The 25,688-nt window shown below is 46.0% G+C and overlaps 1 protein-coding gene across 1 annotated transcript in view; it reads right to left on the bottom strand.

The window, feature by feature from the left end:
• CD247 (CD247 molecule) overlaps positions 1 to 25,688 on the bottom strand; it is a 77,559-nt gene that overhangs the window by 30,707 nt on the left and 21,164 nt on the right. The window lies entirely within an intron of this gene.

The raw sequence follows: 25,688 nt of genomic DNA, 5'->3' as shown, positions 1-25,688 counted from the left end.
TGGTTGTGCCCTCTCCATATTTCTCTGGCTACAGTTAAAGCAGTTCTTTGAGCAGTCAGCTGGATGATATTAACTCACTATCCTTCTTCTCTGCTAATTTGAGTGTTCAGATGATACGTAGCCAGGCACAAACACACTCCTGACAGCAGTTGCCAGGGAATATTGCTTTCCTGGACTTTGACACCAGCTCCAACTTTGAGTGGAATTTAAGTGATATTTACTGCATAGAAATTCCTCGTTGGAGCTCTGTTCTTCTGGCTTAGCCTGCTGACAACACATTAGATTGATTCTGGCATCAACCAGCCCAAGACTCAAACTTAATTAACTTCACTGGGGGCTCAGTTTGCAGCTTTGGGGTTTGCAGCTCAGCACAGATCTCACGACTGCTACCAATCACTGCACTTAGAGAACCTCAAATCAAATTAACAAAGAAAAGAACCCTTCTTCTTCATATTTTTCTGACCATTTGCCAGGTTAACTTTGACCGCCTTTAGGGGAAAAAAAGTCAGTTTGTCTTTGGATTGACCCAAGGTGCTACATGGTTTTGTGTATTAAATTTAAGTCCAGGGGCTTCCCTGGTTGCGCAGTGGTTGAGAGTCCACCTGCCGATGCAGGGGACGTGGGTTCGTGACCCGGTCCGGGAAGATCCCACATGCCGCAGAGCGGCTGGGCCCGTGAGCCATGGCCGCTGAGCCTGTGCGTCCAGAGCCTGTGCTCCACAGCGGGAGAGGCCACAGCCATGAGAGGCCAGCGTACCGCAAAAAAAAAAAAAAAAAAAAAAAATGTACTGTGGACTCCAAGCCTGTTCAGAAAGTTTTGCCCTTTGCTCCTGGCTAATTCTGAGAGGAACATAATCTGATTTTCAGCATCCCTTCATGCAAACACCAAGTCATAAAGTCCCCAGTGGAGGGCCCCAGTGTATGAATCACCTATTTGCCACCTCTGTTTACCACCAGAAAACTCCCACCTCCCATTTGGAATGTTCAAAGGATGTGAATTCCTTAGGGGAATTTTCCATTCAACAAATAATTCTGTTGCATTGGGTTATTACTGCCTTCCATCCTGCTTCTCTGCCTTAGTGACTCAGAAGATGGCACTTTGCAGATAAATAGGAAATGCAGTAAATGTTTACATTCCCTTCCCGGGGACCCTGGAGCCGGTTGGCACTTGCTCTAATTGTCACTAGGGGCGTAGAGTACAGACCTAAGTGTTGAGGGCTGGCTTGTTGTGACCAGCATCTCTGTGGGCTTGCCTGGTTTTCAGTCATTGTTTTGGCCAGTCCTGGGGTTCTGCTTTATTCCTAGATTTATGGGTCTGCCTGTATATGCCCCAGCACCCTCTGGCCCCGCCTCCTAACCCAGCCAGATGAAACCCAGCAGAGTTGCTATATCCCAGTGACCTAAGGCCTCTGGCTGGTTGGTTTAATACCCATATGGTACGTCTATGGACTATTTCCCACCCCAGACACTTCCTCATTCCAGACATTTGGTAGCAAATCGAAACTGGTGAGGCCACATTACATGGCATAGTTCTCCAATCCCCTTAGCCAGTTCATAATTGACTTTTAAATCATTTAGGTGCAAAAGCAAATAATAATAGCCCCCCTGTTCAGACCAATAAATTCTAGCTCATGAAAACTGAGGGAGAAGGCTTAGACCATAAACATTAAATATTTATATAGATACTACAACCACATAGACATATAAATGCACATACACACACATTTTAGGCATCACTATTCATTTTTAACTTCTTATGTGATATCCAATAAGAAAAGATTTCCAGCAAGAAAAAAAAAAAAGGAAGACTTGTTGCCTCCAGGTTAATACAGGAAAACATCCCTGTAATAGCTACCTCTTCCTCCAGTAAAAGAAAAAAAAAAAAAAAAAAGAATACAAAAATACTGAATTGACAAAATTATCTTTTCTCTATTATGTGAAAGGTGAATTAATATCCATAAAGAACTTAGAGCTCCCTCGGCTGAAGGATGCGCTACAAATACAAAGCATCATTATAATTTATTATTGAAGAGTCAATTTTTTCATCCGAACCATTTTTCAAACCTCTCACAGCACAGGCCCGTCTGGTGAGAGCTCTGACATGAAGGCAAAACACCTCTCCCAGACACGGAGAGACTATCAATCAGTTTAATGCAAAGACTCCTCCAAGTCAGCCTCCTAGTAACCCAGCAGGGCTGTCTTAGAGCTGCCTTCCTTCAATTAAGTCCAGTGACTTACACAGTGAGGCCACATCGCTGGACTCACACCCGGGAAAGGGCTGATCTTTCCACCCTCACTACCTTGCTCCCAAGCAGGTAAAACCAAGACTAGGGAACCCTCCCTTTTCTCTTCCCACCTCCACTGCCAGCCCTTCCTTCTGCTAATTCTAACCAACAAATCTATAGCAGCTAATACCTCCGTTCCTGGTCAACCGGTCTCTCCTAGACAGAGATCCTCCACCTAGCTAATCCATTGTGAATGAAGGGGATTAAAAAATAAAATATTCTCTTTCCTTCCAAGCAGTGGAAGGAAGCCACTCTCTCAAGCACAGAAAAAAAGCAAACTGCTTTATCAGCTATAAATTACATAATAATTTAATGTAAAGCAGTTTTCTAAATTTAATATCATATGTAAAGGTGCTTTAAACTTAAGGCAATAAATAAAATGCTATACATTTACTTTCTTTACTTTTTTCCTTTTTAAAAACTTCCCTTGGGCTACCCTGGTGGCACAGTGGTTGAGAGTCCGCCTGCCGATGCAGGGGACATGGGTTCGTGCCCCGGTCCGGGAAGATTCCACATGCCGCAGAGAGGCTGGGCCCGTGAGCCATGGCCGCTGAGCCTGCACGTCCGGAGCCTGTGCTCCGCGAGGGGAGAGGCCACAACAGTGCGAGGCCCGTGTACGGCAAACAAAACAAAACAAAACAAAAAAACTTCCCTTGTATCACCTGCCCCCATACATGCACAGCCTCTCTCCTTATGGACATCTCCCAGCAGAGTGGTGCATTTGTTACAGTTGATGAACCTACATTGACACATGATAGTTATCTGAAATCCATAGTCTGCATTAGGGTTCACTCTTGGTATTAGACATTCTGTGGGTTTGAGCAAATATAATATCATGTATGCATAATTATAGTATCATACAGAGTGTTTTCACTGCCATAAAAATCCTCTGTGCTACACCTATTCATCCCTTGTCCCTTCCCCCACGAAAACCCTGACAACCACTGATCTTTTTATTATCTCCATATTTTTACCTTTTCCAGAATGTTGTGTACTTGGAATCATACACTACATAGCCTTGGCAGATTGGCTTCTTTCACTTGGTAATATGCATTTACATTTCCTCTATGTCTTTTCATGGCTTGATAACGCATTTCTTTTTTAGCACTGAGTAATGTTCCATTGTCCAGACGTGCCACAGTTTATTTATCCATTCACCTACTGAGGGATATTGGGTTGCTTCCATGTTTTGGCACTTATAAATAAAGCTGCCATAAACATAAAAAAAGACAAAAAAAGGAGTTCCTAAAACTAAAAAGATGTGATCTGGTTTGGAAATAAATCTTTTTTATAAAGTTTGGCAAGCAAGATTTATCCATTTGCAGGGCTGAGTCCATTTAAATAGTCCAAACATGTTGGCTGTAAACCAAAGGTCCACAGGACTAATCAGTTTAACTGGAAGACGGAGACTCTTGATTTTCCGTTGTAAGATTCAGTTGCACATTTACTCAAGGGGATTCACTGGAGAAAGGAATCAAGTCTCAGCCTGGCCTCCAGTACTGGATTATTTCCCAGTGTGCTGAAGTGGCTACTGTTGATGGTGATAAGCTTTGTATCAGCGTTTTTTTTTTTTTTTTTTTTCCGGTACGCGGGCCTCTCACTGCTGTGGCCTCTCCCGTTGCGGAGCACAGGCTCCAGACACACAGGCTCAGCGGCCATGGCTCACGGGCCCAGCCGCTCCACAGCATGTGGGATCTTCCCGGACCAGGGCACGAACCCGTGTCCCCTGCATCGGCAGGCGGACTCTCAACCACTGCGCCACCAGGGACGCCCCTGTATAAGCGTTTTTTAATCTGGCATTTTTTGTTAGCCAAACATGGTTTTATTCAAGAACGATGCATGCCCCCCCCCCATTATTCAAGAATTGGGCCTGAAAGGAGAGGGAGAGATAAAGGAAAGGGTGCAAGCAAATGACCTGAGGTTTTAGAATAAATCAATCCCTGGAGTTCATTTGTTTGTTCCTTTAGTCATTGCAGAAATGTTTCTAAGTGCCTGCTCTGGGCACCGTGGTGGTAGCAGGGGCACCGTCTCTTTTGCGGATGCCTCTGTGTCTCCCAGATGTCTTAGAGAGTCTTGAGGGTAAGGCCTTGGACCTCTTCTCTAATCTTCTTAAACTCATTCCTTTTGTGATCTCATCATTCATTCTCAGGGCTTTAAAATCCCATCCATATGCTGTTGACCCCAATATTTGTATCTACAGCCCCGACTCTCCCCCGAAATCTAGACTTGGACATCCACTTGGAGATTTAATGAACAACTCAGTTCTAGCCTCTCCTAAGTAGGACTCCTTACTTCTCTTGCCCCAAACCTGCTCTTTCTCAGGTCATTGGGTAACATCAGGATGAATTTGATTTCTCAATTCAAAAGTGAGAGAAATAATTTTTATATTCTATATAACTTTTCTGATAACAGGAATAGAAATGTTAATGATAGAAAAACTGGAAAATATAGAAAAGCATGAAAAAGAAAAAGAAAAGAAAACTTACCTACAACGCTAGCACTCAAACATAATCACTGTTAACATATTGTTATTTTTTTAAATGTTTATTCTAATGCATTTTTTTCAAAACCTTAGGAGTTTTGTTTGTTTGATTTTACTTAGGACTACCTTTTTTTGGGCTATTTTTGTTATATACAGTTATTTAGCCACTCTACCTATTATTAGAAATTAGGTTATTGTTGATTTGTATTATAAATAGTGTTGCAATACACATCCTTAAACATAGGTATTTTCATCCCTCTGATTATTTCTTAAGAAATAAATTAAGACACAGGAAAATGCAGCCACCAGGAATAAATATCTTTGAAACTCTTTAAGTTTAGGGCTGAATTACTTTCCAGAAAGATGGTGCCAATTTACCCTGGGCAGTTTTTTTTTTGTTTGTTTTTGTTTTTTCTTTTTGCGGTATGTGGGCCTCTCACTGTTGTGGCCTCTCCCGTTGCGGAGCACAGGCTCCGGATGCGCAGGCCCAGCGGCCATGGCTCACGGGCCCAGCCGCTCCGCGGCATATGGGATCCTCCCAGACCGGGGCACGAACCCGTATCCCCTGCATCGGCAGGCGGACTCTCAACCACTGCGCCACCAGGGAGGCCCTACCCTGGGCAGTTTTTGAAAGGCTCTAATTCATTGCAGTCTCACCAACACTGGGTATGATCATTAAACAAACAAAAACCAAAACAGCCTACCTGTAAGCAAAAAACAGATTCTAATTTTACATTTTGCATTTCTTTGATTATTAAATGTTGAACATTTTTTTCATGTGTGTTTCTTGTTTTAGGACTGGTGTGGTGATGACTTCTGCTTTCTTTCTTCCTTTTTTTTGATGTGCTTTCTTAAGTGAGTTCTAAAAGCATGTTACATACTGGAGATATTCACCCTTTTCCCATTGTATATATTGCGAATATTTTTCCACTTTGTCATCTACTTTTCATTTGGTGTCTTTGACACATAGAAATTGCAATTTACAACATCAGTTTTTTTGTTTTTAGTCATATGCTTAGAAAATGTTTCCTCATTTTGAGATCAAATATATATTCACTTATATTTTCCTGGAAGTACTATTTTCAATGATATTCTGAAAAAAACTTAGGAAGTGTTTTAGGCAGCAGCCCAGGTTGGCGGAACCACACCTATTGCTAAGCGTGGCTGTACACACCCATACACGCAGTGTGTGCACACAGGGAAAAGCAAGTCTAACAAAACTGACCTTATCTATTGAAATGCAGCAAAATTAAGAAGGAAAAATTTAGGACTTATGTCAAGGGGGCAGTAACAACATAACCGAGATCGCTGTTTTATAGCCAGGTTAGAAAAGATGTAATTACACTTCTACTAGGATTTTGCCATCATTAATATCGGGTCCTCCTGCAACTTTTATATTTAATTTGTCATGGTTTTTTTTAAAGAACTAAAAATCAAAGGGGACAGAGGCATGTATAGGAAGTGCTTTCAATGCGTACATATTCGTGAGTGAGACTGCTGCCTATCTTGTGTCTGGTCATGCCCCTCCCCCATAGCATAACTGCTAGACAGGCTTGGATGGCCCCATGGCTTAGAACTTCCCTGTCCTCTTGGCCTGGTTTACGCCCTATGCAGCCTGGCACTCAGAGTTGTGGGACACATGCCGGTGCGTGGAAACCCTCCACTCTGGCCCCTGCCTTCTGGCCTCCCCGCAGGTCTGCTCCACGGGCCTTTACCCTCCAGCTCAAGTAAATATTCTATAGGTCAGGCCTGGAAGGGTGCCAGGCGTGGACTCCTCAGGTGGCTGCCACCATTCGTTTCCTTTAAGTTTTACACACACACACACACACACACACACACACACAGCTATAGTCTTACAGAGAACTCTATTCTGAGACCTCTATCTGAAAAGCAATATTTCCATATTCAGACTCACTATTCGGGCCTCTGGGTGATTCTATCCTCTGAAATGACCAGCTTCCCCTCAGAGCCTCCATCCACTGCCCCGGGGGGCAAGCTTGGCTTCTTCCTCCCTTTGCTAGCCAACCCCTTCACGCTGGGTCTTTCTATCAGGCAACTTCATCTGGGAGCAGTTTCAACCTGGACACTCTTGAAAATAAATGCAGTTGCTTCTTGCCTATGTGCAGGTTCCCCAGCAGAGATGTGAGAAGCATTCAGTCATACCTCCAGGGATCCCCAGAGTTTCTCAGCTCACCTCTTCTTTAACACAGCCTTGAGGGTGAGGCGTGATTATTACCCCCACTGTGTAAAAGAGTGGGAAGGAACTGACCGAGTTCACGTGGCTGGTGTGTCCAACCGTGAGCCCTGGGTCTTTTCTCCTCTGCCACAAAAACTCCATGTTCTTCTCTCTTTGAGTATGTGCCCGGTCGTCATATGGGAACCCCCTTCCCAAACATTCCTGACTGGAGCCCTTACAGACCTTTTGGAACTCTCATTGGGAAGGGAACTCCCTGCTTCATGTGGCAGCTTCTCACTCCATCACTGGGTGGTTCTACTTGTCACCAGCCTCCCTGTCACACTGACCCACAGGGTCCAGTTCTGCCCTTGGACGTTAACCAGTATGGGCTGTCTTCTACTTGGTGGCGCCTCACGTATATGAAGGCCGTTCTTGGCCCATTCTCCTCTAGTCCTCTGTGCCCTTTCGTCTTACATTGTCTCTGGAGGGCTCCCTCCGCCTGCTCTGCACACCCCCCAGCTGCCCCAGCAGATTGGATGAAGCTAGGTAAACCGGAGTAGCCCACCGCTTCCTCCCGAAACGTTTCTCTCTGATTTACTGCGCGAGATAAACCTGCCTAAATTAGATGGATAGATAGATAGAGATACTGAACTCTCACTGCCCTGCTTTCCTTCTCTCTGGTTCTGAGTCTGGGGTGGGGCTGAGGCTGGGGAGGGGGAGCCAGCCTCAAGCAAGTTACTGCCTGAGCCTTAAAAGTCAGATTTTAATCTCCCTTCCCCTCCACCCACCCACCAGCACAGTCAACGCATCGCCGAGACACCTGGTCGGGTGGGGTGGGAGTGGAGCGGCAGTGGGGAGGTGAAGGGAGGCAAAGGCGCGCTTGCTCGGTGTGTAGAGAGGAAAATTCTGCTACTGGCGACAGAGTCTAACTGGAGCCTCTAAGAGATCTTTTTTCATAACAGTGGCCAGGCACGAAAAAGACTCTTAGGGAAAGACAGAGCCCTGCCGTGGAAATATGGCCCAGGTCTGGGTAGGAGACGCACAAGGCAAATAGGACTAGCGAGAATGCTATCAAAGACCACTGGACTTGGGTCAGAAAGAACTTAGGCACCAACATGAAGAGGCTCCCACTGGCCAATGACAGAACCACTGAAGCATCCATAAGAAAATGGCTGCAATGGATTAAAACACTTAAATATGTTTAAGTCCGTGCAGTCATCATGACACTAGAACCAACCAACACACTCATTGCTTTCCTTTGTAGGATGCTTGGGAACCAAGTCCTTTCTTAATATTTTTTTACCGAAAAAAAAAAAAACAAAAAACCTGCATTTGGTTATAAAATATACCAAACACACACGGAAGTAGAATAGTGGAATGAACCCTCTGTGCACTTATCACTCGAGCTCAACAATGATCAACTCACGGCTCTTCTTTTTCTACATGCCTACCCACTCCCCCCTTCCCGGGATTATTTTGAATTCAATCACAAGCATCGTATCCATCATTTTATCTAAAGATAACAAATCAGTATAAATAAGCGTTTATCCTGGGTATTTATCAGGGTAACCAAATAGTTAATGAGGACTTTATAGAAATATTCCACCAAATAAATGAACAAAGAGCTAACCCCTAATGAAATAGCAGCTCTAAGCGATGATCATCAATTGCTTCTCATGTCACCAAAAGAAAGACCTCGGGACATCACGAACCTCCTGATGAAATACACCAAGCCACCTTGAAGTATTTTTGCTACAACGTCAAACCTGAATCCCATCAAGCCTCCAGATCCAGCTGCCAGTTTATACAATACAGGAGGCAGAGGAACATGTCACACAACACCACAGGGATGCAGTCAGCAAAATCCAGACTGTGGGAGACTCTATGGGATAACCTGGCTTCCTCAACAATTCAATTCAAGGAAATAAAGAGGGTTGGGGGGAGGACGGGGTATGGGGAAGCAAACTATAGATATAAAAGATGAAGCAGCATATAAGCCAGCTGGCTCCTCCTTCAAACAAACACTCTGTAATGCTGAAAAAGGAAAAAAAAAAAGATTGAAGAAAATTAAACCCTGACCATATATTTGATGATATTAAGGAATTATAATTCGTGTAGGTAGGATAATGGTATTGTGGTTATGTTTTTTTAGAAAGTCCCTAACTTTTAGAGATACATACTGAAATATGTACAGACAGCTCATTATATTATTTTCTCTATTTTATATGTGTTTGGAACAGAAAGAGCCACCCTGGTTTCCCCCTTCGGAAGACAAGGAGCTGGTTAGAAGTGAAGCTTCACTGCTAAGTACAATATTATGAGTTGAAATGGCAGCTCTCCCAGGCTGCTGGCACTTTCTCTGAGATTCTGGTGAGCTCCCCAAGGTGGGCTCTGATTCTGGGGCTTCTCTGTGCCTCCAGGGTGCCAGGCCCAGGGCTGTGCCCCTGGGCTCTCCCTAAACCCTGCCGAGCAGGGGAAATGAACAACCCTCTCAGAGAGCATTCAGCTCTGCTGCACTCTTACTTAGCTGCATACGTGATTTCCTTTCTTCACCTATAAAATCAGAGCAATAAAACTAAATTCAGAGGGTTGTCGTAAGGATAAAATGGCACAAGAAATGCGAAGCTGCTTTATAATCAAATTAATAACTCACAGTAATAATAAGAGCTAACATATATTAAAAGCTAACTATGTTCCAGCTTTAATTCTAAGAGCTTTACCTGCATCATCTCATTTAATTCTCAGAAAACCCTATGAGGGATGCATTATTATTATCCTTATCTCACAAATGGGGAAATCAAGGCACAAGGATATAAAGGATCACTACCGGGTGTGTATATTTGTTCTTAATGCACAGAGAGGAAGAGGCTGCTGGCCACCCTGTTGTAGTCTGAGGGCCAGCAGGAAGTCCCCTCTCAGAAAATACCTTCAGATGGAGGCATCTGGGTCTCTAAGAGGTCTCTGATAGAATGGAAATGACCCTGAGAGGGGTAACACATTAAGCTTCTGTGCACTGTGAATGCCTTACTATGAAACTGTTTATCACACTGCTCTCCCTCCTCTATCAGGACCCTGAGAGAAAGGAGGACTGACCAGGCCAGGAGACCCCAAAGGGAAAAAGGTATTAACGACAAAGTCCATGATCTTGGCAATTTTACCTGGAGCCAGTCCTGACGCCAACCTCAACTCAGTGCCAGGTGACAGGCAAGCGAAGCTGCATTTCTTGTTCTCACACAGACCCAGGGAAGGGGGAGGGCCCTACTGGATGTGCCATCTGTGCTGTACCAGCACCCACCCAGAAGACCCCTTCCTCACTGCCCCCTCCCACCCACTCAGACTCTCACAGACTGGCTCTTGTGACTGCTGATGCTTTCTTGGGAAGCTGTCTGGAGAACCACAGGTGCTACTGGGCCAGCTGCCAGCCCTGCCGCTAGATCTGGGTCTCCCCTCCCGCCCCACTGACCCAGGCCGGCCAGACACTGCCATTTTGATCCCCGCCAGGTTGTCCTGGAAGTTCTCAGTCCAGCCACACTAAGGCCCTTGTAAATCCCTAGATGTCTTTCTTCTGGGATGTGCTCTGCAGGACCAGGCAAAGAATCAAAAGGCTGGACAAGCCAGGCTATGGAGCTGTGAGGGGCCGAGGGATTTGGAAAAAGCACCCTGCTATGGTAGTTCAGGTGTTATACGTAAAAGCCAATGCACTTCTGGCTACACTGGCAGGTGTCCAGTGTCCAGCACACACAGGTTGAGAGGCTAGCTGCAACCAGCCTTGAGCAGATTACCCCATAGCCCTACTTTTGTTTCTAGTTGCCCAGTTAAAGGGACACAGAAGAACTTGGACCTGCCTGAGTGAAGGGGAATATGGCGAAGGGCTTTCAAACCATGAAGAACGGCTGAGGATATTAAGGCTGGCAAAGGCAAGACTTGGGGACCTCAGAGATACTTTCAATATTTGAAAGTCTGTCTCATGGAAAAGAGTTTCCGTGATACACACACACTGTGTGTGTGTGTGTGTGTGTGTGTGTGTGTACTTGATCAGCAGAAGAAGCTTTGCTGAGAACGGGTTGGAGAGGCCATATGGTGGGCAGGAGTACTGGCTGTGGAGTCAGAATGTCCAGCTTCAAATCCCACCTTCTGTGCCTCAGTTATCTTGTCTGTGAAATGGGAATGAAAAATAGTACTTATCTTCAAGGGCTGTTGTGAAAATTAAAATGAGTGAATATATATAAAATGCTTTGAATGGCCTTGTTTCTTCCAAGTACTCAATAAATGTTAGGTTAATATAATGTTCACGACTGTCAGAAAATGGAAACTTGTATGCTACGGTAAATGAAGATAGCAAGATCCAAATTGTATGATGTGATTCCCATTTTGTTTTTAAAATGCACATTATTTTGGAATAATACTAGGAGGAAATACTGCAAAATATCAACAATAGGTTAGGTGATTTCTGGACAATAGGATTATAGATGATTAAAATTTTTACGCTTTTAAGTTCCGATTATTTTCTAGGTAAGCATATATTATTTCATAAATGGAAAAACATTTTTAAAACTATCTCTCTTTTCAAAAGGCATAGTATGCTTAAAGATGTAATGAGATCCTGGTCACTAAAAGGGTTTAAAACACCCTGTCACTAAAAATATTCAAACCCATATGGCTAATGGACAGTTGCATTATTTATAGTGTTTAATCCCAACCATGTAAAGAAGCAAGTGCATAAAAATAAAGACTGGAAAGAAATCAATGACGCTGGTAACAATGATTATTCTACAAAGATGGATAATGATTGGGGTTTGTTTCTTTATTCTTCTCTGTACTTTAAACATTTTCTAAATGAAATATGCATGACTTTGAAAATGGTAGGGGAGGGGCATTAACTGGAATGAAAACTAAACCAGAAAGAAATCAAAAGAAAAGGAGGTCAGTCTCGATTAGCTCGAAGGCCCCCCTAGATCGGCCGATCTAGTTTCCACAACCAAGCTTCTGTGACCACAAGACGGTGGCAATTACATGATGTGACACATCCGCCTCGATCCGCCACACACTGCAGCCCGTTCGTGGTCACGCCCCCTTCCCTCCCCTTCCCCTTCAAAACCCGCCTAGAAGTTCTGCTTTGCTTTGGCATCCCATTGCAAACCTCCCACCCCTACTCCCACTCCCCCCGCTGACATGTGGCTTCAGCGCCTCATACGCTGGTCACACAACCTTCCACCTGTGTCCCCTGTCCACATCTCTCCCCCCAGCCAGGTCTGCCTCTGTGCGGCCTCACTAACACCTGCCCCCTCCATGCCCGGGCCACAGCTGATCCCTCATCCGGGACCCCTCCCCACTCCTGTCAGTACACGGATCCAGGTTCTACCAATCAGTCAAGGTTGCCTGCAAACACCAATGCTTGTTCTGCACCAAGCCATTTGTCATGACTACATTCTTTTTTTTTTTTTTTTTTTTTTTGCTGTACGCGGGCCTCTCACTGCTGTGGCCTCTCCCGTTGCGGAGCACAGGCTCCGGACACACAGGCTTCGCGGCCATGGCTCGCGGGCCCAGCCGCTCCGCGGCATGTGGGATCTTCCGGGATCGGGGCACGAACCCGTGTCCCCTGTATCGGCAGGCGGACTCTCAACCACTGCGCCACCAGGGAAGCCCATGACTACATTCTTTATTGCTCTTGACCCTGGGTCTTGCCTTGCCCATTTGGGAGTGAGCTTCTTGACTGTGGAGCCACGTTTTCTACTTCTCCATTGTCTCCCGTGCCTCAAACCAAAACACCTAACTCCATGCTGAGAGGCTACTCAGAATCCAAAAGCATGCACTGGCTGGACCATGTTACTCCATGGCCACTGCCCTGTGGTCTGTCACCCCAGTCCTAGCCCAGGCCAAGACCCAATTAGGCAGACATCCAATGGATCTGAAAAGATAGTAGACCTGGGCCAGGTAAGGGTGATTTGTCAGGGTAGTCCTACAGTTAAGACACAAGCCTGCCCTGGAGTCAAAGAAACACAGTTCTCACATTTCCCTGAACATTTGGTGTTTGGTTTAGAACTTCTCAACGTGTGCCAAATGGAGAAGAACTGGAGAAGTTTCGGTAGGGGCATGACAAAGGGAAACAGCTGGGAGAGTGGAATAGAGTAAAGAAAAAAGGATTAATTTAGCTGGAAAAAGTTGACACAAACCCATGCTAGTCTTTTTTTTTTTTTTTTTAAGATGTTGGGAGTAGGAGTTTATTAATTAATTAATTTTTGCTGTGTTGGGTCTTCATTTCTATGTGAGGGCTTTCTCTAGCTGTGGCAAGCGGGGGCCACTCTTCATCGCAGTGCGTGGGCCTCTCACTGTTGCGGCCTCTCTTGTTGCGGAGCACAGGCTCCAGATGCACAGGCTCAGTAGTTGTGGCTCACGGGCCTAGCTGCTCCGCGGCATGTGGGATCTTCCCAGACCAGGGCTCGAACCCGTGTCCCCTGCATTGGCAGGCAGATTCTTAACCACTGCACCACCAGGGAAGCCTCCCACCCTAGTCTTTAATATACAAAGAAAACCATAGCAGCTGTGCCCACTATAGTGCTGCTTCACCTTTCGGAGACCACACCCTCCCCAGTCAAGCCCCCCATCACCGCTGGAGGTCTTTTCCTGTTCAGCCAGACAGTGAGCCACCTCGAGATCTCTCCCAGCTCTAAAAGTTTAGTCTGGAACCTCTTAAACCTAAGACACTAGGCTCTGGAGCATGAAAACAAGGGTGACTGTGGAATATTCTTCTCAGGTAAGTTTAGAGAAAATAGAGACATTTTAGAGAATGGTTTAAGCAGGACCTTTTGAAACCTTTTAACTCTTCCACCCACTCTGCTTCAAATCAAACGTGAAGATGCATCTGTGTTCCCCATAAAATATATACTTATTTTGTTATACAAAGATTTGGCTTTTATCAGGCACTCTTGGCAATTTTTATAATGTGAAAATACTCCAACCTACAGCTTGTTTTCACATGTAAGATTTATGTGAATATTTAAGTCAACAATAAGGCTGGTATAAAGCACAATTATAGTATTGCCTGAGACTCAGCGCCTAGTGCATTGGTTCTCGACCATTATCCATTAAGAGGTGTGATAAGAACATTGTTATTTATAATAGATAGAATACAAAAACTTGGAAATAACTTACTTACATCTATTACAAAATTTAGAGTGGAGTCAAATTATGCCTATGTTAAAATCATTTTCATTTATTTGCTTTCCAAAAGTTTTCTTGACCAGGGGAGAAAGTTGGGAGTAGGGTGAGATTGGGATTTCTGTGAGGCCACGGGGAGCACAGATTCCAATGTCACCCAACATGGGTTGAGATTGAAAGAAAAATTCAGAATTACTGCTCTGATTATTTTGTGTGAAATGTCTTATTTCTTTCTGAAACCCTAAGTTTCTTGAGGATAGATGCAGTAAGTTCATGATGCAGTCCAGGACTGAGCATTAGGGGCTTAAGAAATAGCTTATTGAGGGACTTCTCTGGTGGTCCAGTGGTTAAAAACCCACCTTCCAATGCAGGGGATGAGAGTTTGATCCCTGGTCGGGAAACTAAGATCCTACATGCCACGGGGCAACTGAGCCCGCGTGTCGCAACTACTGAGCACACACACTCTAGAGTCCATGTGCCACAACTAGAGAGAGCCCTTGCGCCGCATAGAAGAGCTCGCGCAACTAAGACCTGATGCAGGCAAATAAATAAATAAATACATTAAAAAAAAAAAGAAAAAGAAAAAATAGCTTATTGAACTAATACTTACTTAGTACTCCAGATGGAGACACATCACAAATGGCACCACTGTCCAAACTTTCTCCCAGAAAAGCAGAGGGAATCACAAGATCATCACTTCATTTAGCCCCATGAGGCTCGTCAGGAAATCCTGTTTGGCCATTTTACAGGGGATACTAAGGCACAGGGCAGGTGGGGAAAAGCCCTATACTGGGTGCTGAGAAGGACCCCAGGCCTCCATTTTTTTGTTTGTTTGTTTGTTTTTGTTTTTGTTCTTGTGGTACGCGGGCCTCTCACTGTTGTGGCCTCTCCCGTTGTGGAGCACAGGCTCCGAACACGCAGGCTCAGCAGCCATGGCTCACGGGCCCAGCCACTCTGTGGCATGTGGGATCTTCCCGGACCGGGGCACAAACCCGTGTCCCCTGCATTGGCAGGTGGACTCTCAACCACTGCGCCACCAGGGAAGCCCCCAGGCCTCCACTGAAGTTGGTTTCCGGCCTTTGGCAGCAGGCTTCTCTGTACCTTTCATTGGGTGTGAGCCCTGCCTAAACAACCTACGCACCCCCCTTCCCTGGGGACCTGCTCTAGTCACCCCGTGGACCCCTCTTAGGAGGAGGCTCAGCGCTCTGAACTGTCTCAGCAGGATTTAGAGGCCTTCCCCTGAAAAGTCCCCTGACTTGAGGATGATCTTGAACCCACAGCAGCTTCAGTCCCCATCCCCCACGGCTCTGGGATGAAGGGGTCAAAACGACATCTCCTCTCTCTCGTGATCTTTCAGAACTGTGCTCTCGAAATGTTGAGCTCCTACAGGTAATGGTGATAAAGAAAGAAGGCAGGCGGGTCCTCCCCACCGACAGCCAAGAGGCTGCTTGGTTGTCAAGACGCTGACTTTCTGGTCGTACCTAGGTTGAGTGAGCCTCTCTCCTCTGTGAGTGTCTCCCAAACACATTTCTGCACAGTGGGTTGGCACTCCCTTCCTTCCCCTCCTCTGCCCACATCCCTCTCCCGTCTCTTGCCCTCACCAGAAGCAAAGACCCTGTAGGCTGGGGCCGGGTGCTGACCTTTAAGAGAGGGGAGCTGTGACAGGCAGCAGAGGAAACCCGGATGCTATGGAAGCAGCAGCCCAGGGAGGCCCGGGCCTCAGGCCTCCCAGCATCGTGGAGGGCCGGACTGACTTTAAGGAATCCTTCTGGACTCAGGTCCCAAAGGCCTTTCTACTGGGAGAGAGCCTGGGAAGGGGAGGTGGGGTGGCGGGGAGTGGGAAGTGGCTTCTCCTACGCGTGCTGCCACAGTCCTTTAGGGCAGAGCCCAAATTGGCCTCAAGGTGGATGAGTAGCTAAAATGGGGGCGGGGAGAGGCCTGGGGTGAGCCCTGGTTTGGGCCCTTTCTGAGCTGCCCAATCTGACCTAATACTCCCCACAGCTGTACCCATCGAGCAGCTAGCCAACATTCGAGTACCTTTAACTTATCAATTACAGCGCCAGTTGAGGAGACCGAGCCCTCTGGGGCTCAACCCGCGTCCCCTGCATCGGCAGGCGGACTCTGGCCTCAACTCCCTCATTTTTCATATGAGAAATCCAATTCAGAAGGGACATAGGACCTGCCTGAATCACTGCAGCTCTTGAGACACAACGAAGGGAGGTGGCAAGTGCCCTGGCCTTGGGGGCCAAAGTGCTGTGGACCATGGGCAAGTCACTGAACCTCTCTGAGCATCACGGGCCGACTCCACAGGGTTGTGGTGGGACTCAACAGAGATTGCTTCTGTGAACATACTGTCTCAACGGAAATACAGAAATAAAACGGAAAGGGATCAGTGGCAGAACTGGGACCAGAGCCCCGATCTCCTCCGGCCCAGGCCCCCATCCAGCGCCCGACTTGAGCTCAGGGCAGAGCGTACAGTCTGGCAGGCACCCCTCCGATGGCATGCAGATCTGTTTCCCACGCTGCAGAGGCCAGTCTCTGCTACCACATCCTGTCTCTCTGGCTTGTGGGACCTGCCGCCTACTGAGGGGGTCAGCACAGGAAAGCCCCCTCCCACCTTGTGAAAGAGCTCTGACCACTAACGCTGGGCCACGGCCAGCTGTTCGTACACTTTTGAATGCGTTAGAAAGAGGCATCTCTGTGGAGGCCAGCCCTAAGCTATCAACACCCCTCCTTCAGGTGGGTGCTCCTGGGCGCCCACTGTGAGGGGGCACAGGAAGCTTCCAGGACCCACTGGCAGCCTCAGCCTGGTGCCTTTGTCCAGGCTCAAACTCATAACCACACTTGGCCGTTCTGACCGAAGGGTCACTAATCTCACAGAGTCGGACCCACCATCCTTCCAACAATGCTTTATCAAGTGTTTTTTGTGACAAGGCAGCAGGGCCAAAGGGAAGGAGCACTGGACCGGGCATTGGAAGATGCAGGTCCTTGTCCCACAATATTGCTTTCTAGCTGTGTTCCCTTAAGGAACTCAGTCAGCCACCCAGAACCTCAGTTCCCCCATCTGTCAAGTGGGAATGACAATCCCTCTCTCAAAGGGTTTGTGATGAGGCGCTGACGAGATAATACTATGAGAGTGCCTTGTAAAGTGGAAATCAGAATACGGCTCTATTATTAGATATTAGAATAATATTAGATATTATTAGCATATGACTAACAAAAATTTTAAAACAATTTCATTGCTAAGATGACATAATGGTAATCTTGAGACTTTTTTTAGAAAATAGAAAAAGACCCTCTCTGATGGAGCAAAACCAATATATCCCTTTCTATAGGTGCAGGCGTATTTTTATGCCACACATGGGAGCATATTCTGGTAATTCAAATAGTTCTAAATTAAAACTTGGGGCAGCAAGAATATGGTGAGTACAGGGAGGAAGCCTGCCCTGAGGGTCTCTGAAGGATGGTCTGTCTTTGGGCTCAGCCTCTTCTAAGAGGGAGAAAGCAGCTGCCTCCCCCTCCATTTCATTAGTCCACACCTCGTGGAGAAGCAACTTGAAAAGCAGGGCTGAGAAGCACATAATGGATTTGTGAGGTTTTAATACCTGACTGCCTACGAAAGACTAATAAAAATCCAGGGCAGGATTTTCTCAAGAGGAATGTGCCACTGGGGAATAAAAATGGAAGAGAGAAGGGAGAGTTCCAAGATGGATTTTCCCCCATCCTCTGTGTTTATAGGGACAGGTTTTGTGTTCTTGGACAGTTTAAAATATACATGGTGTTAAATTAGCAGTCCAATAACAAAAATAAAAGGGCTCCCACATAGCCTTCTTTGAAGATACGTATTCAAATAGGATAAAATGTTATCACGGGCTTTGTGTCTGGAAACAGGGTTAATTAAAGATTTCCTGCCTGCTTTGTGAACAGGTGACACTCCCCTTGAGATACCAGCAATGCCTTGTCTACTTAGTTGGCTCTGCTCAGTTTCTTTCTATTCATCTGGTTTGGTCGTGGAATTCCATGGAAGCGTAACCCCGTTCAGGGACCAGAGAAGCAAAATGCTGCTGTTCACCTAGAGCCTGTGTTTGCCCAGAAAACTGATACGTCGGGGATGCCAGGACACAAACCCAGAGGACGGGGACTTGGGTCTTCTTTCCTGAGATCTGTAAAATGTGATGTGACTGGCCCGAGGGAAAGAGGCCGAGGGGTTCCTGGCCGATCGGTTTTCAAAGGTCAAGAGCCCAGCTGCTGGGCAGCGGCGGCTTTGTTGGACCAAAGCCCAGGGCGGCCCCTCCCAGCTCTGAGTTTTCCCCACCTCCTGCTCTCTCACAGGCGCTTTCCCTGAAACGAAAGAACCGTGATGCATTCGTTCCTTCAAAAGCGGCTTTAAAAGTGCATGAAACACAAGATTGAATGCCACCCAGCCCTGCCTCTGATCTGTGCCTACGCTGGGGTACTGGCACAGGCAGACCCAGCGAGGAAGCCGGCCTCTCCGCGTGGGACGCAGAGCCGGTATAGCCACCAGATGCCACCCATCTCCACCCCCTTTTTCTGACCTTCTGGCCCAAGTAAGGAACAGTAGCTTGCTCATCTTTGTGTCCCTCCCAGCACAGAGAACCACTGCAGAAAGCAATCCATGTCCCTCAGAAAAATACGTCCATACGTGCGGGAGGGCTGGGGCGCATCTGGAGGGCCAATGGCCTCACAATGCCCAAAAGGTTATTCTAGATGCTGCCCTCAAAGCCCTTTCACCTTTTCTCCTCATCTTGCCTCCATTTTACTTAATTTTTCTTCTCCCATTCTTTCTGTTTTCCCCTCTCCTTCTCTCTTTTCTCCTTTGACATCTCAGAAGGAACTTATATAAGCAGTTATTATATTTTTATGTGTTTAACTCATTAATTTGTTAAATTAACTTGTCATTTTTAAATAGTATATTTTATTCTATATTTATAAATTCTGAAATCCTAGCTTTGGCTTCTCTTCCTTTTAAAAAACATTTAGACCACCTCACATCTATTAAAATGGCTATTATTGGGCTTCCCTGGTGGTCCAGTGGTTAAGACTCGGTGCTTCCGCTGCAGGGTGCAGGTTCGATCCCTGGTCGGGGAACTAAGATCCCACGTGCTGCATGGCACAGCCAATAAATAAATAAATAAAATGGCTATTATCAAAAAATAGAAAATAACAAGTATGATGAGGATGTAGAGAAATTGGAACACTTGTGCATTATTGGTGGGAATGTAAAATGCTGCAGCCACTGTGGAAAACAGTTTGGCGGTTCCTCAGAAAATTAAAAATAGAACTAGCACACGATCCAGCAATTCCACTTCTGGGTATGTACCCAAAAGAACTGAAAGCAGAGTCTAGAAGAGATATTTGTACACCCATGATCATAACAGCATTATTCACACTAGCCAAAAAGTGGAAGCAACCCAAGTATTTACCAACAGATGAATGGATAAACAAAATATGATATATACATACAATGGAACAGTACTCAGTCTCTAAAAGGACGGAAATTCTGACACATGTTACAACATGGGTGACTCTTGAGGACGTTATTCTAAGTAAAATATGCCAGATACACTAGGAGCAATATGGTATGATTCCACTTATATGAGGTACCTAGAGCAGTCAAATTCATAGAGACACAGAGTACAATGATTGTGGCCTGGAGCTGGGGGGAGGGGAGCAGGGAGGGTTATTGTTGAATGGGTATAGTTTCAGTTTTGCAAGATGAAAAGACTTCTGTGGATGGATGGATGGTGGTAGCTGCACAATGATACAAATACCACTAAGTGTCTACTTAAAATGGTTAAGGGGGTAAGTTTTATGAGTATTTTACCACAATAAAAAATGGCAGGAGGGCTTCCCTGGTGGCGCAGTGGTTGAGAGTCCGCCTGCCGATGCAGGGGACACGGGTTCGTGCCCCGGTCCAGGAGGATCCCACATGCCGCGGAGTGGCTAGGCCCGTGAGCCATGGCTGCTGAGCCTGCACGTCTGGAGCCTGTGCTCCACAACGGGAGAGGCCACAACAGTGAGACGCGCGTGTACCGAGAAAAAAAAAAAAGGCAGGGGGGTGCGGAATTTAGACATACTGTTAAAACTGTCTTAGGCATTAATACTGTCACATTCCACATCTGTGAGGGGGGAGGAGAGAAAGAAGAGGTGAGCAGGTTAGGAGTCATCGTGGGTAGGCTGCTTGTCCACAGAAAGGCTTAACCCTCATAGCGCTGAGGAAAGCAGGAGACCTTGCCTCTATCACCCCATCTATTATTCTCCGGTTCACTGTCACTTACTTTTCTGAGTCCAGCATGTTCCACTGCTTTCAGAGATAAAGGTAGGCAACAGCTTGTAAAATTTAGAAGCTGATGTGTATGAAGAAAAAAAAAACCAAAAAAAAGAAACACCAAGAAAACAACAGGCTGGTGAGCTCTGTGAAGCCTCTTACCAGCAGAGAGGGGAATTTTCCTCTCCCTTCACGTAGGCTGTTATCTTCAGCTTCAAATCATCGACAACCTCCCTGGCCAGGGTTAGCCCCAGGTGGGAGACACCACATCCCCCCAAAACCTCTTTTTGAACTGAAAGTTCATTTTGCCCTAAGTGGGATGTGAGAAAACACTCAAATCCATCTCAAAGGGACCCCGCTGCGGGTGGGTGTGAGGGAGGAGGCTGAGCCAGCGGTCTTGCCCAGGGACACCCAGCATGGTGTCAGCTTGGAGGAGCAGGTCCCACAGTTACAGAAGGCTTCGTTCCCCAGATGCCATGGGGTCTACTGGGGGCAGAGAGGAAGGCGATGGGGAATGGCAGGTGGAGGCAAGGGGTTGGGTATTTTTTGGATTCCATACATATTCCACTTCTGGGCAGGTGAAAATGATTCCACTGCCACCCTCAAACCTTTCCTGCCTCCCCTCCCTCCATTTTCTTAATTTTTCTTCTCTTTTCTTTCCAGTTTCCACTTTCCTTCTCCAGCTTTCCCCTTTCTGCTTCATAGAGTAAGCATCAAGGGACAGCTGTTACGACATAGAGATCAGACTTGTGGTTGCCAAGGGGGGAGGGGGGAGGGAGAGGGATGGACTGGGAATTTGGGGTTGGTAGATAGAAACTACGTATTACATTTAGAATAGATGAGCAACAAAGTCCTACTGTCTAGCACAGGGAACAACATCCAATCTCCTGGGATAAACCATAATGGAAAAGAGTATTTAAAAAAGAATGTCTATATGTGTAACACTGAGTCCCTTTGCTGTACAGCAGAGACTGGCACAGCATTGTAAATCAACTATACTTCAATAAAAAACAAAAAAGCTGCAAAAAAAAAAGAGAGAGACAGATGTTGCTTAGTTGAGCTCTTTCTCAGTGTCGCCCCTGGGTTAAGGGCTAACACCGGTTACATCTTTGGATCCTCACAACAACCATATGAGATACGTGTTACTGCACCCATTTTATGGATAGAGGTGCTGAGGCTTTGAGAAGTTAAGTTAAATGTCCAAGGTCACACAGTTAGAATATGGCAGAGCAGGATTCGAATGCTGATGGTCTGCCTTCAGAGCCAAGACTCGTCACTCTGTTGCTGTATTTTTTGCAAATTCTCTTCCATTCTCTCGTTCCTCTTCCACAGCTTCTGCCTTCCCTTCCTTTTCCTAACGAAGTATGTCTGATGATAATGGTGTCAGTGGGGAATGGAGGAGAAGTCTGACTGATAAGGAGAGGAAGAGAAACCCTTCTTGGTCTTGACCACCATGGTTACAAATGGCCATCAGCTCTGCCCTTTGGAGAGCAGGCCAGGAGGGGTGTGATGTGTATCCTGTCACACGTGAGATCTCCAACAGATGGAGATAGGCCTGGAGTTTAGGAAGCTTCATGAGGAAGATGGGTGATGCAAAGTTTGGGCCCATGAATGCACCAGAGTCAGGCTCCAGGAAGCAGGGACACTGAGGGGAGGGGAGACCTAGCAAGTCTACTGCCGGGAATTTATTCCAAGGAACTAACCCCAAATGTGGATATAGATATATGCACAGGAATGCCCACAGCAGCACTGTTCATAATGCATCAAAATGTGAAGCCATTTAAATGTCCAACAATAGGCAGTGGTGGCATAAATTATGGTACTCTATGGGCACTAAAATTGATATAGAGAAATACTTAACAAGAAGGAGAGATGGCTATGATTTATTGTTCAGTGAAAAAAAGTTACAAAACTAAATGCACATATTCAAACCTCGAAGGATAGTCACCAACATACTAATGAGTCTTGGTAGCAAAATTTTTTAAAATTTTTGTTTTCTCTTTGTTCTTTTCTATATTTACTAAGTTTTCCACAATAAGTATGCTTTGACCTTGTAATCATTAAAATATGAAAAATGTTGTGTTTTAAAGTGTGTGTGTTGGGCTTCTCTGCTGGCCCGGTGGTTAAGAATCCGCCTGCCAATGCAGGGGACACGGGTTTGATCCCTGGTCCGGGAAGATCCCACATACCAGGGAGCAAAGCCCATGCACCACAACTACTGAGCCGGTGCTCTAGAGCCCACGAGCCACAACTACTGAGCCCGTGTGCCACAAACAAGAGAAGCCACTGCAACGTGCACCACAACGAAGAGTAGCTCATGCTCACCACAACTAGAGAAAGCCCGTGTGCAGCAACAAAGACCCAACATAGCCAAAAATAAAATAAATAAAAGTGTGTGTGTTGTAGGTTCTAAAAGCAGGTATTAAAATCCATCCAATTTTAAATAGGATGCAGTAGAATTGCTGACTTCCAAGTCATCTTTCGCTTATTTCTCATTTTCTTTAGTATTCTAGGACAGGATAACGTTTCTTGGTGGTGAATTACTACTTTTAGGGGCAGCATCAAGTAAATAAGGACACAAAGGTTGTAAATATTGTTGGTATTTGATTTGGAAAAAGTACTGATCTCCTTGGATACCTATTATCCTAGAATTTAGAGTTAAAATAAGACACAGCGATGGGGGAAGGAGCCTGGCAGAGCAGAAGGAACACTGGGCTAGGAGTCCATCCTGGGCTGAAGATCTAGAACCACAAACTGTCAATTGGAACAAACCTAGAACTCCCTATAGAAGGGGCACCGAACCCCATCCATGACCTGAATTCCACCTCCAGCATCTTTCTGGCTCAACCACCAGCTTCATGATTCTGCTATCTCCTTTCTTGGGGCCAGTGAACTAAAGGGATTAGGACAAAGGAGATCTCCTAGCTTCTTCTTTTTTTTTTTTTGCAGTACGCGGGCCTCTCACTGTTGTGGCCTCTCCCCTTGGGGAGCACAGGCTCTGGACGCACAGGCCCAGCGGCCATGGCCCACGGACCCAGCCGCTCCGCGGCATGTGGGATCTTCCCGGACCGGGACACGAACCCACGTCTCCTGCATCGGCAGGCGGACTCTCAACCACTGCACCACCAGGGAAGCCCTCCTAGCTTCTTTACCAAGCATAAATTCCATGATGCAGAGGGGAAGAGAGATGGTACTAAAAAAGTCTCCTTTATCGTTTTACCCAGGGCTGTCCTGACCAAATATTCTATTGAGGGTCTGGCCCTTTCTCCTTGGTGCCTAGTATAGACCCTGCTGCAGATGTGTGATGGGTGCTAGCAGCTTGGCCTTGGGATCCTGGCCATGGCAGCTCTCTGCCACCCTTCCTGTCCTCCAGTCTCTCCTCCAGCCCCGGCCAGGGCAGCAACTTCCCTGCTGCTCAGGTGAAGAGCTGCCTTCCCATTTGCCCATCTGTTCACATTTCTATCCCTCTGTGGCTTAGTGACTTTGGTTGTTTTTCACACCCCAGAACAGATCAGCTGCTAAAACCAACAATGCTTTGACATATTTCTACATGAATCCACACCTTTCCGACCATTTGTTCTGGAACACTCAGGTCCCTCAAGAGTCAGAGGAACAGGGATATTGGAGAGGGAACAGGTAGAGAGGGCCTTGAGGGAGCTCGAGATGGGCGCATGCTTCAGAGATCATCAGAAAACACTTGAGATTAGCCCAGACAGACCTGGCCACTGGTAGACACTCCATTTGACATTTCTAACTTTATCTGTTCAGGCATTCATACTTTTTTAATTTATAGTAATAGAAAATATTTATTACAGTGCTACTATGTGCCTAGCTCCATCTGAGCTCTTTAATTCCCAAATTCTTTAAGGTAGGTAGAGTTATTTTGATTTTATAAAGGAGCAGACAGTTTCAGAGAGGTATAGTCACTTGCCCAGGGTCACCTAGCTAGGTAGTGATAAAGCCAGAATTTCGATGTAGGTCTGGTTGGCTCCTAAATCTATGCACTTTCCACTTCCTGCTGAAACTCACCTCCCTCAGTCCCACAGTCGGGATGGAAATGCAAATGGAAGACAGAAGGAGGCACTTGCCAACTGTGGATACCCAATGTCAAGTGGCTGCTTTCCATGATTTATAGTTGTTGCCCTTGGGAAGAGCTGTCAAAAAGCCATTCTCACAGGACAGCCCTGTCGGGGAAAGTGATTAGCAATGGATCTACTGCTAGCCTCCTGTGCTGGTCAACTTAATGACCAAAATGAAGTCAGACTAGATTGTCCATCAGGGCCTAACCCATCAATGTGTGATTAACCCACAAAAATGATGACTTTAATCCATTGATTCTCAACCAGGGGCAGATTTTGCCCCCTAGGATTTTGGCAACATCTGCAGACATTTGGGGTTATCACAACTTGGAGGTGCTATGGGCGTCTAGTGGGTGGAGGGCAGGGATGCTGCTAAATGTGCTACAATGCACAGGACTGCCTTCCACAGCAAAGAATTATCCAGCCCTATATGTCATAGTGCAGAGGTTGAAAAGCCCTGCTCCGAGCACTCAATCAAAAGGTATTTGACATACCTGGAGACCAAATATCAAGAATAGTAGCTATTTTGTTCCTGCAAAGTTGTCACTAGGGTTAAACTGTACAAGAATTAGTGGTGACCAAGGTGTCCACACCCTGTTAGGCTAGTCATTTGGCATTGTATATTTTTTCCAGTTTGCCTTCTTCAAGAGTGGCCCATGGAATTTACTTAGCCCTTCTTTGGGTTAAAATCAGGAATGGAAAATTTGACCTCTAAGAGGAAAATAAATAGAAAATGAAAGTATGTGTAATAATGGAAGCTCATAGGCAAATTTTAGTTGAGTGTATTCTTTTCTATAAGGTTGCTCACCCCGCTGCATGCCACTGCTCCAGGCCACAGATATACCTACAACCTGTCCACACATAACTTTCTGGGAGAAGAACTTGGATTTGGACCCAGAAGAATGGAATTCAATTTCCAGCTCTACCAATAACTAATCTTGAGCAAATCACTTATCTTTTTTAAACTTTAGCTTCTCCACCAATAAAAGGGAGCTAACCGATACATTTCAAAGGGATGTGAATTTTTCATGAAGTAATTTACATTAAAGCACTTGGCAAAACTATAAAGTGTGATCGAAGCACTCACAAGATGACGATCACACACACAGAGGGCTTCTCCTCCATGGGGCATGTGGGTTTTCCTCATTAGATTTTTCCACATTATCACTGCCTATGTAAGTTTCTCCTGGGTGATATTCTATTTCTTATGCTGCACTGGA

Source organism: Mesoplodon densirostris, chromosome 2, assembly GCF_025265405.1.
Source record: "Mesoplodon densirostris isolate mMesDen1 chromosome 2, mMesDen1 primary haplotype, whole genome shotgun sequence".
In the NCBI taxonomy this organism is placed as follows: domain Eukaryota; kingdom Metazoa; phylum Chordata; class Mammalia; order Artiodactyla; family Ziphiidae; genus Mesoplodon; species Mesoplodon densirostris.
The sequence above is the reverse complement of the archived record's forward strand: the minus strand, read 5'-3'. Positions and strand labels throughout refer to the sequence as shown.